The sequence below is a fragment of the Mirounga leonina genome, unplaced genomic scaffold (assembly GCF_011800145.1).
Source record: "Mirounga leonina isolate KUSES-001 unplaced genomic scaffold, KU_Mleo_1.0 Mir_127, whole genome shotgun sequence".
Classification (NCBI taxonomy): domain Eukaryota; kingdom Metazoa; phylum Chordata; class Mammalia; order Carnivora; family Phocidae; genus Mirounga; species Mirounga leonina.
The window spans coordinates 5,449,692-5,467,302 of NW_023270316.1; positions in this window are offsets into that span (position 1 = coordinate 5,449,692).

The following is a 17,611-nucleotide window of genomic DNA, read 5'->3' on the forward strand; positions in this document are numbered from 1 at the left end:
TGCAGTTGTAAACCTGAAGGCTCTGAAGTGGCCTTGAACCCAATCCAGTCCAATAATTGAAACAGTCCTTTACATACTATTAAGCCCTTTAGTTTTTTTCAGGAGCATTTGGGTAGGCTGGAACACTTATGACCTCTTGGGATTGGTGCTTGCCTCCTCTGGTCTCCTGAGGGATGTTCCTATCTATCTGGCATTGAAAGCTTATAGCAGTTTAGCATGAAGTCTGGTCTCCCTCACCACCAGAGCCTATACCTTCTCTGAGAAACTGAATCTTACCGTGGTTCTCACCGGTGTTGCAGATGCCTCGCATAGACCGTATCTTGTCAAGAAGCCCTCCCATAGTCTTTTCTGAAGGCTGACCTCATCTCTTAACATAGATGGCCTTAGGCAGGGTTCAGTTATCTTCTTAGTCTTACAGGAAGGAATTTGGGGACTTCCTCTACCCCATCTCTGCCACATAGGAACCAAAGCTGACAGAGCAAATCTCAATTTCTGTAAATTATATCCTCTCCAAAAACAGTATGTTAAAATCCTAACCCCCAGGACCTCAGAATGGGACCTGATTTGTAAATAAGGTTGTTGCAGGTAGAATTAGTTAAGCTAAAATGAAGTCATACTAGAGTAGGGGGGCCTTCATCAAATATGACTGGTGTCCTTAGGACAAGAGAGAGACCCAGAGAGAAGGCTCTGGTGACAATGGAGGCAGAGATTGCAGGGACATCTCTACAAGCCAAGGAAGGCCGAGAATTGTCAGCAAATACTAGAAGCTAGAAGAGGCAAGGAAAAATTAGCTCGTACGGGTTCCCAAGACAGCATGTTCCTACAAATACTGTTACGTCAGACCTCTAGACTGTGAGACAATAAGTGTGTGTTATTTTAAGCCACACAGTCTGTGGTACTTTGTCATGGCAGCCTTGAACAACCCATGCAATCTCCTTCTGCGGTGTCAGTCTGCTTTGACCTGGATGCTCTCCACATGGGGGCCAAGAAGATGTCGAAGCAATTTCTGAGCCCCAAGTCAGGAAGGCAGCAGAAGCCCCTTTTCTTCAAAGCTCTTGCTTACCCACCTACGCTATGTCCCTCTGTCTGAGTTGACATCTTGAAAGAGGAAACCAGAGCACAGTGTTGACCGCTTCACCATCCTCTCTGATTTCTCTTTCCCCACAAATACCTGGTCCCAGAGGGACAGCCTTCCTTCCTCCCTCTGGGTCATGACTTCCCTCCCACAGCAAAACCTAATGCCTTACAAGCTTGTCTGTCCTGGTTTGAAGAGGAATGTTCTTTCTACCACTGGGCACCATATGACTCAAATATTCAAGTCAAACACTTTGTAAGTTAAATGAAATCTAAAGGAATCTGGAAATAGGGGACTCTCCTCAGAAGAAAATGCGTCTCCAGAAAGAGACCAATAATCCATGGCCAGGAAAATATTGGCCTGTTTGAGAGTCCCTGCACATGGATATGGCCAACTGATGTCCAGTGCAGTGATCCTGGGCTTATGAGAGGTTAGCTGCTTTATATCTTAATTCTTTGCTACTATCCTACAGTGTGCACTTACGTCTGCAGCACATGGTAGCTTCTGTTGGCTTTGGAGGGAAGAGCAGTGGGGTCCACACTCCTGGTGGGAGCTCAGGAGATCGTGAGAACTTGGGAGGAGAACAGGGAAAGGACAGTGACAGCAGAGGGCAGGACAGAGGGTGACAAGTGACAGCACCCTTCTTGAACACATCCAGATTGGAAATCAGCTCTCACGAACTAGTAGGAATATTTTCCATTTTCAGATGTGAGAGCTAGTATCTCTGTTACGGATTAGGTACTCAGATTCTTAAAGCACCATAGAGAGGTCATCAGGTAAAGATGACTCCACGGACTTATTGGGACCAAATGCTTCTGTACTTAAGAAAGCCCCAAGAAATGTGTGAGCGACCTACACTTCCTTGAACAATAGCCCACTGTCCTGTCCTCTAACTTTTGACTTTCTATTTGCATTTGCATAATAAATAAAAATACAAGATTTTTAGGGGTGCATGGGTGGCTCAGTCAGTTAAGCATCTGCCTTTGGCTCAGGTCATGATCCCAGGGTCCTGGGATCGAGCCCCGCGTCGGGCTCCCTGCTCAGCGGGGAGCCTGCTTCTCCCTCTCCCTCTATCCACTGCTCTCCCTGCTTGTGCTCCCTCCCTCTCTCTCTGTCAAATAAATAAATATAATCTTAAAAAAAAAAAAAAAGAAGAAGAAGACTTATATTCCTGAAAAACCTAAAGGCAAAGTCAGAAAAGGCCAAAATTAGACTTTGCATTTCGAGGTAGAGTACCAACATGCATGTGCTTTATTGTTATAAGCCTCTGTGTTTATGTGTGGGCGTGTGCCTGTGTATGCATGAGTGTGTGCGCGTGTGTGTGTGTGTGTGTGTGTGTAAGAGAGACATAGAGACAGTCACCGTGGCTGTCGACCCCACCCTGAGCCCCAGTCCTCTGAAGCCTGTCAGAGAATACATGGGAATGCACTATGTGGTTTTGCCCAAGGTGGGAAAGCAGACAGCCAAGTCATGAACCAGTTCAAATAGAAGGCGCAGCAGATTCAAGGGAAGCAGTTTTCCTTCCCTGCCATCTTCCGGCCACGGGGAACATGGGGCTGTTCCATGAAACCAGAAGGAGAAAAGAAATTAGAGAAAAAGCAATCTTCCCTTGATTCCTAATTTCTGGAAGGTCTTGTCTTTATGGACATAATTTTTAAATGATTTAGTGGGTATCAATGTGGGCAAGTACTACATAGGCCTAATATTGTAAGAAAATAAAATCATGGCTGTCAGACTAGGAAGGAGGCCACAACCGTTTTATGAAGTTACATGGATCCACACTGAACTTATGTCTTGGTAGGTGTCAACCACGGATGGGCGTGGTCTCTCCTCTGGGCCGCCACACAGTGGTATCCCCCGTGACACTGGGCAGTCTAGCAACATGCATCTGACCCACGTTACGGTAACTCCACATGTGTTTCGTATACTTGTACGCCTGCCCAACATCATTATCGAATTACTTGCTTTTCTTATCAATAATAAAAAAATGCAGTGCATGCTTATTCTGGGCGAAGCCCTTTAAATAAGTCATCCATTTAATTCCTATTACCACACTGTTAAGGCAGGTGCTAGCGTGAGATGCCCTTTATGCAGGCTGTGGGGGGAGTGAACTCACAGAGCCAAGTGCAAGGTCTGTATGAATCCAAGCACATACTCTTAACCAGGTTTATCATACGTCATAGGTACGGCCAAAGAATGATAGAGTGCTTTAAAGAGACAATAACAATGGGAGAAAAATATATTCCAATAATTCTATTAAGCTGTATTCTGAATTCTTTCTATAGTAGTAAAAAAAATGTAAAAAGCTCAGCATTTTCCATTGTTTCTTATCACAGGCTCCCTTTTCCTCTTCATTCAACTACTGTGTTGCTACAAAATATATTATAACAGAGTGTTTTTGACCTTTTTTTATCCCCGGGGGTCCAGATAACAAACATTTATTAATGGGGAAAATACCTTAATCTGGGCAGATAAATTACAGGCAAAAATTATATTACATTTAAAAAATGGAATGAGACATGTGGAAAACAATTTTTAAAAGAAACAAATCCAAATTTTTAAACTTCAAACAGACTGATTTTTAATGGAATTCACACGTATAAGGTCTTTGATAATAAAAACAAATAGCAGTTACTTTCAGGGCTTCCAAAGAGAAACAGTATTTCCCTGATCCACCTCATTCAGTAAGGCTGCTTCCCAGAGATGATCACTTTTACACCTTTTGTCTTTAATTTTTCTGCTGGTTATTTTTGTATCACTAAGGAACATGGCCGTATCGCTGCCTCGAATCATCGGATGTGAGCATGATCCATTGATTTCCACCTGCAGGTAGCGAGGAAAGGCCCAGAGAAGGCCGTTGAAGGTTCCAAGTCAGATCCCGGCCAAGCCCTGTCCCCTGGACACAGCTGATCCACGGCAAACCGGTGGAAAATAAAAGTTCTGAAACTAGCGGGAAGGCCAGGCCTTCAATAACCAACTGTTATTTGTAGTGCTTTAAAAAAAAAAAGGAAGAATGTGACCTTTGGCCTCTCTGAAGAATGAAGTCCATCTAGCAGTACTTCAGGGAAGTTCTAGGCACAGACAACTCAAAAGGATTCTTTTTGAAATCCTTTTTCTTTCTACTTTGTTTTCGCTCACACCCTTTGCTTGGCTGAGTGGGTAATCCAGGACTTTTGAAATCCCAGGGCATTGTGCGTGCTGGCTAGGAAACCCGAAACCGGACCCCAGTGTGAAGGCTCCAGGAAGTCGTTTTAAGGAACCGAGTATATTTTGTAAACAGACAACTAGCATTGGATTGAATACAAATACACATAAGCCACCACTTGCTTCTCTCTGCTAATGGTCTTCAGGGTTGCAGCCAAAGTTTTAGCTTACACTTCAGTACAGCCCAAATTAGCAGGGCTAGCAACAATCGCACGATTTCCTTCATTTATGAAGTGATAAACTTTTTAAAATAAAAGGCACAGCATTTTACGCATGGGAGCCTACCAGAAAGTAACTCTCGCTATCTTTAATAAGAGAGCAACAAGGAGCATGCTTTTGGAAGTAGAAAGAGACGAAGTGTAGTTGGACAGGAACTAAAATAGCCCAGTTTACTGAGTACTTCCCAGTGTTCATTCCTAGAGACCTTGGGATTGTTTACATGATCTTAAAATATTTTTAACAGTCTTCAGATATGGCAAAGCCGAGACGGTTTCAATTTGGGAACCAACATAACAAGCATATTTTTTTTCTGGCAGATTTTATAATACAGCTTAAGTGGGAAAAGCAACAATGAATGTATGAAATGACCTGTTGGCTCACATCTGAGCAGATGTGGATTCAGTTACACATGTGTGTGCACGTGCGTACATAAAATACCTACCCAGACTTTTCAGAAAAGTGACCATGAACCTTTGGAACTGTTATCACTCACTTCACTTCATACAAGTCAGTGCGTGAGAGTCGTGGGGGAGACTCGGCTTCTGTTGGGCACACTTCCCTGACGCTGGGGGCAATGAAATCTACATTGTCTATTCCCAATCTGCAATGCAGAAACACCAAGATCGCAGGATCAGGAAAATCAGACTTTCTGAAAAAATTTCCTGAATGCGGATTCATTTTACATTTTCCCACCAAAGAAGAGACATTCAGGCATGTCTGTCTCAATCGTGACTACATGTGCACAAATCTGTGACAGGAGAGCCAACGGAGCTCTCTTCTCCTGCAGGAAGAATCCGCCGCGAAAGGAATTTAAAAATAAGAACAGGGGCACCTGAGTGGCTCAGTCTTTAAGCGTCTGCCTTCGGCTCAAGTCCTGATCCCAGGATCCTGGGATCGAGCCCCGCATCGGGCTCCCTGCTCCGCGGGAAGCCTGCTTCTCCCTCTCCCACTCCCCCTGCTTGTGTTCCCTCTCTCGCTGTCTTTGTCTGTCAAATAAATAAATAAAAATCTTTTAAAAAATTAAAAAATAGGAATAGACGAGGGTCACGGTTCAGGCAATGAGGACTTTGTTAAGCAGAAAATATGAGAGTTTTCAATTAGCTAAATGATTTTGGAAGACCACCTGTTTTTCTCAATCAGAACAAAGTCTTCGACTCTCATGTGGACATTATTGCCAGACACGTTTGTTGGCTTCCTTCCGTGATTTTTCAGCGTGTGGCTTCGTGCCGTGGAAAGGACGCAGTGACCATTGCGACGTGTCGTGAGTCGATTTGTGCATACTTAGCGATGAATTCACTGATAGAGGATTTTCGGTGTAGGCCATCAGGACTGTGCCTTTCACTGCGGTGTCTGGTTGATACCAGCTCTACACTTCACTGGATGTCGGTTTAAGGCTGAGTTGGCTTAACACAGATGCATCTTTTGTTTGGGTGTGTGTGTGTGTGTTTCATACTCTCTCACAGGGAAGAAGAAAAGAAAAATCGAAAGTGGACACCTATTACGGATGACAGCTAAACAGACTTAAAGGACAGGACCCTCCTGGTGTAAGAGCTCATCTGCCAAGGAGCTTGTCGGGAGTCCTGAAGGCTGGTCCTCGCCCAGCCACAGGTGTCGTGTGTCACTTGACGTGTGTTGCCATCCCGGAAAACTATTTTTCCTTAATAGCAGTAGCCTCCTCCAGAAAGGGCTAGTGAGCTCTCTGATTGAAATGACAGACCAAAATAAAAATGGTCTTTCCTCTTCTGCTACTGTTATTGTTGACCAGCTCCCGCCATAGCCTGAGCACACGGGAAATCCTCAGTTAGGGTGGTGCTTATTTTTAGAAGTACTGTAAGCTCCGTGGGTATGAACACAAGGCATTTGTCTTAGCAGTTAACAAATTGCCATCATGTTAACAATTTCCCTCTTGTGCTACTAAATCACCAACAACTAGAAGTAGAAGTCGTATTATCAAGTGTGGGCTGTGATTTAGAAAGTGTTTATCTAGACTCATCTGAGCCAGTAAAGAAAGTTGGATTTCTCATTGAAGACTTAAATCTTGCCTAAAATCTTGTCTGTGTCCCTGAAGGCTGAATGACCTTGAGAAAATCCCCTCAACATTCAGAAACGTGGTGTCTCTTCTTCATCATGAGCATCAAAACATCTATCCTAAACATGAAGTGAGCGAAAACAAGTAAAATAAAGACTTGTGGGGCTGCTTTAAGACACTACGTCCAATTTTGAGAGATCCTCACTTTCCTTAATGCTTCTACATTCTAAAAACAATTTAGATGATTCCACAAGAGAAAGAAACAGAATGGGATTCAGTTGATATACCAGATTCAATTTCTCATAAACTAAATAGCTATTTCACTGGACACGTAACTTCCTAGCTAACGATTCTGGAATTGTTTAGGCACGTTCGTGGAGGACCCAAGGAGGAGCAAATGTTGACCTTTCAACTTCAGAAGCATCCCCTGATGGTATTTTTGTTATTTTCAACTTATTCTGGAATCCTCCCTTCTGAGAAAAAAGTCAGCTTTTGGAAAGAATTCCTGTGGACCCCATTGCCATCGCTGCACGCCCATCTTGCGAAAGGTTACGTTTTGTTCACAGTGACCGCAAATGCTGCTGTGGGCATAGTCACAGACTGGAGAATTGAGACAACTTGAGATTTAATCCAATATTTAAAAATAATTACTATTCCCACCACTATTGCACTATCTCAAATGATATTTTTCCCTTAATTATGTAATTAATTGCCTCTGATTGAAAACACATGGAGCACCACAGCCTCAGAGAGCAAGAGATCATGATTTTCTGTCTGCCAAAAAAAAACCTGGGAGGTAGACAAAATAAAAATCTGTGACAAAATAAATGTATCGCCAAGACTCAAGTATACTTTGTTTTTGCATGTAAACAAATATTCCTGTTTATGAGATTAATGCATCAGAGGCAACAGTGACAACTTCTCTGAGAGAGAGCAGGGGCCGGTGGTGCCTGGCGCTGGAGACGGGCGTTCAGGTGGTGCTCTGCCAGCTGGAGGAACTTTCCGGAGCGCCGAAGTTGTGGGTATGAAGTATGTGCAGCTGTAATATGTGGGTGGTCCCACATTCTTCCCAGAGTCTGAATTCAGCTGTAAGGCAATGACTCCCAAATGCACATCCCTAGACCAGATCACTATTCTGAGTTCCAACCAATAAATCCAACTGCCTGGAGGACCTTGCTCTTGGGATAAGGGCAGGTCCCTTCCACCACTTTTCTAAACTTCTGGTATCATGAAGTCTTTAAAAGCAGGGGCTCTAGAGGCTTCTGGGTGGTGCGGTCAGTCAAGCATCTGACTCTTGGTTTTGACTCAGGTCATGATCTCATGGTTTGTGGGATCGAGCCCCACATTGGGCTCCGTGCTTAGCGGGGAGTCTACTTGAGGATTCTCTCTCCCTCTCCCTCTGCCCCTCCCCACTGTGTGCTCTCTCTCTCTCTCTCTCATGCGTGCTCTCTCTCTAAAAAATAAATAAATAAATCTTAAAAAACAAAAAAAGCATGGGCTCTAGAGCCAAATTGCCCAATTTAAATCCTGACTCTTCTACTTTACAAGCTGTGTGACCTTGGCCAAATTACCTAGCCTCTCTGTTCCTTAGTTTCTTCATCTATAAAATGGCGGAAATAGTAATACGCATCACAGAGTGATTTGAGAATTAAGTCAGTTAGTTTGTGAAAAGGGCTTAGGATACTGCCTGACACATAGTAAGCACTCAATAACTGCCAAATTCTCTTGTTGTGATTCTTCTTCTTTGTTTCAGTGAATGGCTCCAGGAGTCATCCAGCAATTTAAACTTGGATCCAACTCAGGGACCAAACACTGACAGGCTCAGTGACCTTGGGCAAGTGACTTCACATCTTTGAGAGCCTCATTCCTCATTTGGGAAATGGGCTTGACAGAGATTTCTAATACGCACTTAGTGAGATGACCCGAGCAGGGTCTGAGGGCTTGAGGCCAGAGTGAAATGAAGGTAAGCAATTGCTACTATGATCTTGGACTCTTCCTCCCCCTAGCTCCCATTTCTAATCATTTAGCAAATTTTGTTGCTTCCAACCCTTAAAAAACTCTCGAACAGCTCCCCTCTTCCTTGCAGTGCCTCCCACCTTTTATCTTTCATCTCCTGTTGAGCCTGGTAACCCAGCCTTTGGCTCTGCGGGCCATCTGCAGCCCTCCCCTGGAATGAGATTCTCAGGCATAAGGCGGTCAGATCCCTGCTCCCACCCGTCCCGGGCTTCCTTCTCTCACTTCCAGCATCCAGGAGGAGCTGTCTGCCCAGAAAGATGCTGCACCTGTGCTCTGTCCTGGCTCCAGCCCAGCTCAGCTCCCCATGTGGACACCCCACCCAGTCGCAGCTCCCCACGCAGGCCCCTGGGTGCCACCACCCGTGCCCGTCCCCCAGGCATAGGAAACAGCAGGACAAGAGACAGAGGGCAAACCATGCAAAGCCGTCTCTCCAGATGTCTGTACTCTATGAAATTACCATTCTTTGTATGTGTTTGACCTGCCAAGCCAGCAATTTTGTATGAGCCCATCTAATATATGGAAGAGAATACAAATTCTCCCTTTACTTTTGAGTTGAAATTTGAGAATTCACATACTCTTTTTTTTTAAAGATTTTATTTATTTTGGGGGTGGGGCGCAGAGAGAAAGGAAAGAGAATCTCAGGCAGACTCCCTGCTGAGCACAGAACCCAATCCTGAAATCATGACCTGAGCCAAAACCAAGAGTTGGACGCTCAACAGACTGTGTCACTGATGCCCCGAGAATTCACATATTCTTTTGAGTGTGCCAGTGATTGTCCTGGAGGCGATGGGAAAGCTTTGGGATTTCGCACTCGCTCCTCACTGCCATTAAGGTTATTTAAGGGAAAACACTGGTTGGTTGGTCCCTTCACTTCTTCTCTAGCAACTTGACAGACAGGACTAGCCCTGCTCCCTGCGCTCGCCCAGTTGTGCTTCTGCAGAACACTCACTCTGTGGTCCCTGCCTTTCCGTGTGGGTCCCCCCTTTCACCCCTTTACTGTCTCTCCTCTGCAGACTCTGAAAGCAGGGCGGTGTCCCATTGGTTTCTATTTTCAGAGCCCAGCTCAGTTCCTGACACATGCAGAAATACTACATTATCAAGAGGCAAAGCTCATGAGTCCCCAAAATAAATCACATGTCACAGGAAAAGCGAGCTGAATATCTGACTAAGCTTTTTCTTGAATCTATTTCCAGCTCTCTAAGATACACCCCTGAGCTGTAACTGCTACAAGAGATGGTCATTGAGGTCGCGGATGATGTAAGCCCTCGCGGGTTGATGTCACTGTGTGACGTGCTGGTCGATGGCCGAGGAATACCTTAAAAGTGTTTGAAGTAAAAGTTTTCAACAGCTGTGAGTAAATAACAGTCTTGCAGACTACGAGGACCTACAGGTATAGCAGTTCCTTTGAAAACATTTCAGATTATCTGCACGTTATTTTTTTTCCACGAAGATTGCAATGGGCTCTGTCTATTCCAGCCTCCACTGGTACTCCTGGGACCCGTTGCCCTCTTTGGCAACAGAACTGCACCCTTTCCAAGGCAACACGCCAAACAGAAATCTTTTTTTATTTGTTTCTATGGTTTTGTTTTGGAGAAGTTCGGGTGTTTTGTTGTGTGGTTTTTTTTTTTTTTCTGTACCTTTTGTCAACATTTGGGTTACAATAGCTGTGACAGTGGCCAAGCTGATAAGAAGGGAAAACCTTTTAAAAGTACAAACCTTGAGCAAGAAAGGAAATTACCAAATAGAGAATTTTCATTCTCCTCGAATGAAAAACAGCCTGAAATTAAAGCAGCATGACTGGAAGCCCGCTCTGTTTTTTTGTTTTTGTTTTTGTTTTTGTTTTTTTAACTGGCTTTTGAAGTCAATAAAGAGCCAATTCTGTAAATAGAGCAAAGCAATAGCCCTTCCTCCCCCATGCGTCCCCCAGCAGGAGCTCCTTGGCCCCAAGAATGCCATGAACCCAGTGGCTCAAGAATTGTTCTTCAAGTACAACTGTTCTTCTACAGTTTTCTGGCCCTTTAAAGAGACTCACCAATGAAGTCGGCCTTAAAATTGCAGTGCTTTTAAAAAAAAAGTGCGGACTAAGCTTGATCAGGAATTTTGACATCTCTTGAATGGAAGGTCTACAAACGGACTTGTTCTTATTTGGAGCTGCGGAGGTGAGGAGAGGGAGCACAGAGGGAGGTAGATCGAGTGCCGGGCAGGTGTAAAAACTTCGGCCAGTTAACTCTGTCTTTGTGGGACTCAAGGCTTGAGGGCTGGGCAGGGAGAGATTCCAGAGGTGTCAGTCCAACGATTCTTTCTTTGGGTAAGGAGAGGATCTTGGTGGTTCATCAAGGTTCCTTTAACTCAAAGACTCTTAACTTTGCTTCTTTGGACCTTCCACTCCCTTCTTAGATTAATTACTTGACAATAAAAACCAAAATGCAAAGAAACACAGAGTAGTTCTGCAAAAATCAATTGCCCTGAGTAGTTCAGAAGATGGGTATATTAGATTTCACCTTCTGTCCCTGAGACTCTCACTTCCTTCAAACCCGGACGGCGGTGAAGTTGCCGCCAACAACATCTGTTGAGCTGCTGTAGCAAGGGTATCTCACTCCTCAACTGTCTAACCTTTTCATAAAAAGATGCATGCTTGATTTTCAATTATTGTAGTTCTTCATGCTGATCCAGGGTGAGAATAAACTATATCCCAACAGAAGGAAATGGAGGCCATGTCCCAGCCACCTTCATCCAGCAGGTCTAGCTTAAAAACCGTGAAATTTTGGATTTCTTAAGTCTCTTTTCAAGTAGATAAAATTTTTCAAGTAGATGGTTTAGCCAGCTCAGGCTGCTAGAACAAAACACCATAGATTGGGGGCTTCGAAACAGATAATTATCTCTCATGGTTCTGGAGGCTGGAAGTCCAAGCTCAAGGTGCCAGCAGATTTGGTTCCCGGTGAGGGCCCACTTCTTGGTTTGCACATGGCAGTCTTCTTGTTGAGAGGGCTATTTTAGTAAATGAGCCTCCCAACCCTGCCTCCTGCTAAACTCTAAAGACAACATGTTTAAAGCTTATGGCTGTTTCAGTAGGGGGTGTGTTTCGTTCCATTTTGTTTTGTTTTGCTTTGTTTTGTTTTCTGGTAGAGTTCTTTAACAGTAGACTTAAAGGTAAACTTGATTATACCTTTGTAGTTCATTCCCACATGCAAGGGATCGGATTTTCTAGAAGCTGGAACTCTTCATGTTCCACATCATTTGTCATCACAAAATGCAGCTTCATAAGAGGAAAATAGCTATGTTTTTTCAGGCAGGAATATGCCTTCAATGACTAGGCTGTGGTCTTTGAATCATGGTGATAAGGAAATTACTGTCTTCTATACTTTCTTATGTACTACGTTGTTTGCCAGGAAAATATCTGGATTGTATGTGAATAATTCAAGGTGTTATAGCCTTTTCTCCTCTTTTCTGATGGCCATACTCCTACTCCTCAACCCCCCGCAGAAAAAAACTGGAGGGTGGTTATTACAGAGTAACCGTCTCACTGATTAGGGGAAAAGTCCATCTTGGAGGATCATGGGATGCTGTGATCCATGTTGTTTCCCCACACCATGTTACTGAGTGACAAGATAAGACAGGACAGGAAGCAAGAGCTTTTGGAAGGATTTTGCCAGGCCCTAGGAAGGGCTTAAAGCCCCTAAAACTAGCAAGAATATGTTAAGTTCTATTTGGGGTAATCGGGGTAAACATCCAATTAAAGGATTTCTTGCCAGAAGTTAAGGAGTCAACACATTTCAGAGTTTTTTTCTAAGTCCCAGTGGTACCACCAAAGCAGTACCAGTATCAAAAAAGGCAATCCCAGGAGAAGGGGACCTTGAGCCCACAAACACTGAACAAACATCAGGTCCCAAAGCCGTGGCAATAATGGCTGAATTTAAGGGAAGAAGGTCCTTACGTTTATCTAGGTTTTGTTTGTTTGTTTGCTTAAGCACTTACTTTTGTATAGTAAAAAAAAAAAAAAAAATCCCTGTTAAGAAATTGATTCTGCACAAATGGTACTGATTGATTAGCAAGGATTTTAAAGATATTTTTTTAAGTAACATGAGATGAGTCTGCTAATACGTGTCCTAAAACACTCATGACTGGAAAGTCATCTTAACTGTAAGTACTGGGTTTTTTAACAGATGCGACTATTGTGGCAGCCATTGAGATGACCAACCTAGTGCCAGGAAAGAAAGACACTCTTTCTAAAGGGTATAGACACCTTGCAAATAAAATCTTATTTTATTAACTGGCAAAATCACAAGTAATCAGTAGAGCAAAGCAGGAATGAATGTTAAATAGCTATCTCCATGTATGAATCTAAGGCACTCATAATCCAGTATTTATAGGAGAGAATATGATAATAAAGAAAATCATATTTCCATAATTAAATTGTTACCCTTTGAACATGTTATTTAGAAGATTTAAACATAAAGTCATATTTTAAATATACTTTTTAAGTGATCTATAATTACGTGGGAAAACAAAGCATTGCAGCAAACATCCTGTCCTAGAAACAAAATGTCTGCTGCATCCCTGCTTAGAACCTGAAATAATTAATACCTCTGACCTCAATGTTGCAAAGTATTATCATTTCTATTTTGCCTATAGGGGAGTGTTTTGTGAAAACTCGTTTATAACACTGCAAGTGGCTATGTATTATTGAAACTAAGTAAGAAGTAGCTTGCTTAAGGCCACTCATAATAACAGTTCCAAAAAGGAGAAAAATTCAGGAGTGTCAGGTTATTAATTTTTAAGTTTATTTGGATAAAATAAATTTAAATATACATTATTTTGTGATTTAGTTAAGATTATCTATAGTCAAGCCTTTGCAATCCAATTTGAACTACTCTTCAACCAAAAGATAGGGACTACAGGTTGAATGGGGGGGGAAATGGGACAAAAAAGATTATGATATCTATAATATTCTTCAAAGTCTATGATTTTAGATGCCATAGCAATGGCAAAGATAAAGACAAGATCATGAATGGTCTTGAAGTGGAATCATCCGTCTTAATGTTGATTAAGATCAAGATGACTTTTAAATTTATATAAGACTCATAATCATACTTTACAAATTTAAATTTATTAAATTGATCAGATTCATCACTAAACCTCCTCCTAAGCCTGTATTCTCTATCTCATTTGTTGGTATAGCTATCTACTCATACTTTCAAGCAATAGACCTAGACCTATCCTTGACTTCTCCCTCTCAACATTCATATCTTATCTCCAAAATATAAACTCAATCTCTCCTTCACATCTGCATCAACACTACTCTTGTTCAGGCTCCCATCTTGTTAATCACTGCATTAACATCCTTACAGCACAAGGCCTCCAGTTTTGTGCACCTTAATTCCATTATTTTCAAAGTCACAGTCCATTGAATCAGAGCAAGGGAAGTTAGTTGGGTGGCCACAAAGCATACTAGCTGGATGTGCCCATTGGGGTATGGTGCTGATGAGCCATTTCTCCTAAAACTTTTTATGTCTTTCAATCACCTATAGGATAAGAACCCAACTCTTTGACATCCTAGTGAATCTTTCTATGACCTGTCCACGGATATCTTCTCTTTGTCCCATCAGGCTGATCCGTGTGCATTATTTCGGCGGACTCCTTATTTCCAGCTGGGCTCTGCCAATAGGGAGTATAGGCAGATTGGAGGAAAGGAACGGAGTGCCGTCAGACTACCTTCGCTCCAGCTCCCTCCCTGCATTCTCACCTCACCTTCCTCAATAGAGGACTGGTCCTCTTGTCAGGGTGGCTCCTCCACAGAGCACTCTCTGTCTCCAGAGTCTGGAGGACGTTCATGCCTACGGGCAGTAGCACTGCCCTCCTCACAGGTCGGCACTTACCTCTGTGCTTCCCTGGACTCTGGGCGCAGCTCGGATCATAGAGCCTTGATCAAATTGTGGAACCTGGTAACCTACTGCACTGCTGGAGACTCACTGCCAAGTTGGCTTCCTGGTCACTCCCTTTCGTTTCCAATGTTGACCCATCCTCTTTCCCCGCCTCTTGCCAACCCCCTTCTCTGTACTGAAGAGTTCTCTCCTTATGTGCTCTAACCTACTATCAGTGGGCCCCATAGGTGCATTCTTCTAGAACAACATCATTTCTCCATACTTAAGTTTAGGGTTGTGTGTGCTTAATGTAGGCATGTAGTATCTCTTCCTTGTACAATTCCAGAATCTATTTTTTGTTAAATCTTGGCATCTACACTCAGACAGTTGAAGTCATCATTCCAGAATCCCTCCACTTTCTCAAAGTGCTTTGGGCACTTTATCTCATTAACTCAGTTCCTGGTAAAATGAGATGAGTGTAGCACTTTTTCTCCCAAAGTTGGTATGGGGATTAAATGAGATAATTCATGTTAATTTCTCAGCCCAATTCCTTAAGTGTGGGCTCTCAATATCCTTGCTGAATGTTATTTTCTTTTTTTTCTGTATAGGCAAAAAAGGAATTCTCACTTCTTCTAATAGTGTCTAGCCGTACTCTGTTCCACTCTTTTCACTGATACCAGGTTCTAGATCCATGTGTCTGATACATGACCATTCAAATTGGACTACAAAATGTTAAGCAAGAGTTCCACTCAGACACCCCACTGTCAAACGCCCTCACAAGATAAATCCTGCGACGGTCCTGCTGTGTGTTGGACACCCTACCTGCTGTGTCATCTCGCTGGATCCACACTAAATCTCCTGTGTATGGGTGAGCGTTAGAGAGCGTAAGGAACTCACCCAAGGTCATAAACGGATGGGGGGGTGGAGCTTAGAGCTAAACTTTTTCTGACTGCAAAGCCATCTTTCCACTACATGGGTCCCCAGTTGAACATCTACAACTTGTAAAACACTGTCATGCAAACTGCAAGAGTTACATAGAGGAGAGTTTTGACTACTTCCCTAAGGCAGCATAAAGAAATTACTAGCTCTGCCAAGCTGGAATCCTAATCGGTAATAAGGGAGTTGTATTGACGAACCGTGAATATTACATTACAAACTGTCACATAAATACTCTGTAGTTCTTTCCGAGTGTTCTGGAGGGAGCTGCACGTGTGTGTATCTGTCTGCTCGGAGCCTCCAGCATCCACCAGCCTCTACAATCTTCAGGGTGTGTTCTTCTCTGGCTGTTGTGTCCTGCGTCAAAAAGGCAGTAAGCGCCTCCCTGTTGGCTTATGTTTGTCTAACACCTTTTCCTGATTGTGTTTAGAAAGGTCACAAGGGAGATCTTTGCTCTCCGACCACCAATAGAGCTAAGTTTACCGGAACTTATTCAATGGACAGGAGTCTCAGCTCTTGCCCTCAGCTCCTCCCTGTTCTCCAGCGCCTTCGATAGATGACTTGGCCGCGAATAGAGCCCATCTCTTCAGGCTTCTGTTCGGACAGTCTAATTCCCTACGTCAGAGGTTACCTAAGGAGCATAAACTCCCTTTCCCTGCATGATGCAAGAAGAATTTTGTTGTAGGAGGGAGAACAAACCCCAGAAATTCTGTCAGACCCGTCGTGGTCCGGCGGGCAGGCATTTTAAGCGAGTGGGGAACGGAATGGGACGGGCCACCCCTGGTGCCAGACCCTGCGCCCTGGGCCCTGGCTGCCCTGGCCTTCAAAGGAGAGGCAGCTCTGCTGACTCTCTAACTTTGGTTTCTAACTGAAGCTTTCTGCCCGTCCCTTTGTCTCTCCTGATTCTTTTAGTGTCTCCTTTTTATCCTTTCTCTCCTGCTTTTTGTCTTTTTCCGCTTTGTTTTCAAAGATAAATAATGTGTTGTTAAACCAAATTTAAAGGATGATAAGAGAAAAAAAGTTTAAGTTAAAAGAAAGAAGCCTTTTATGTTTCCTTGTGACTTTTAATCCATAGAATTATATAGTTTTGTGTCTTTAGTGGTCACCATATCCATAGAAATTGTGTTGTTTTTTCACTCAACATTCTTTAGTGAACACTTCTTCCTTCCCCGTAATGTTAGAATAGTGACTGTTTTCATAATTAGCTGATAGTCTATTTTGTCAAGATGCCTCTTCTTTTCCTCTCCTCCTTCCTTTTAACGTGCTCAGAATCTCTGCTTTCATGATCTCTGCTTGGGAGCCAGGCGTTACGTTTGTCATAGCAACAGGTGATGGAAAATTCTATTGTAACTTTCATGTAGCTGATTTTAACTAACCTGGAGTTCACCCGTTTCTAGTCACAGACTTTGGGGCCCTGTTAAGGACTATCAACGGTATGTGGTAAACATAAAGCCAGTACGATTTCTGCCTTAACCACTGTTGGAAAGCTCACATCGGGTTACTATTTCTGGTCCCCAAAAAACCATTCCAGGCAGAGGCCAATAAGGGTTATGGTTCATGATACCTTGTCAGCTACATAGAAGGTGGGGTGGACATGTGTTGTGTCAGTTATTTTAAAGCCTTTGCCATTTCTCACACTTGCACTCCACTTTTGGAACTCTCTCTCCTTTTTTTTTTTTTTTTAAAGATTTAATTATTTATTTATTTGAGAGAGAGAGAGAGAGAGCAGGAGCGGGGGGGGAGGGATAGAAGGAGAAGGAGAAGCAGACTGCCTGCTAAACAGGAAGCCCAATGCGGGACTCGATCCCAGGACCCTGGGATCATGACCTGAGCCAAAGGCAGATGCTTCATTGACTGAGCCACCTAGGTGCCCCACTTTTAGAACTCTTTAAGGCATAATTCAATTCCAGTTTTTTCTAGATTGGCACAATATTTCTGTTTCTAATTCTCAAGCAATTTTCTTAAGAAGCAACTGTATTTATATTTATGTGTCCAACTTGCCTAGAAACAGGAAGCCAAAGGAGAACAAACTGAGCTCTGTGATCAGCATTGTCTCCTCTCGCCATGGACCCACATTCCCTGTGCTTCTGTGTGTCACGCCACACCATCTAGTAATGCTCCCCTCCCAGGTTCTAGCTGGGTATTACAAACAAACTCAAGACTCAGGTTGTTCCATTCATATGGCAATGAAATATAAACCAACAAAATGAGCAGCGACATTGTAGTTAAAGCCTCACAATCTCTAATCCATGAAAACAGGTTTCTAGAGCG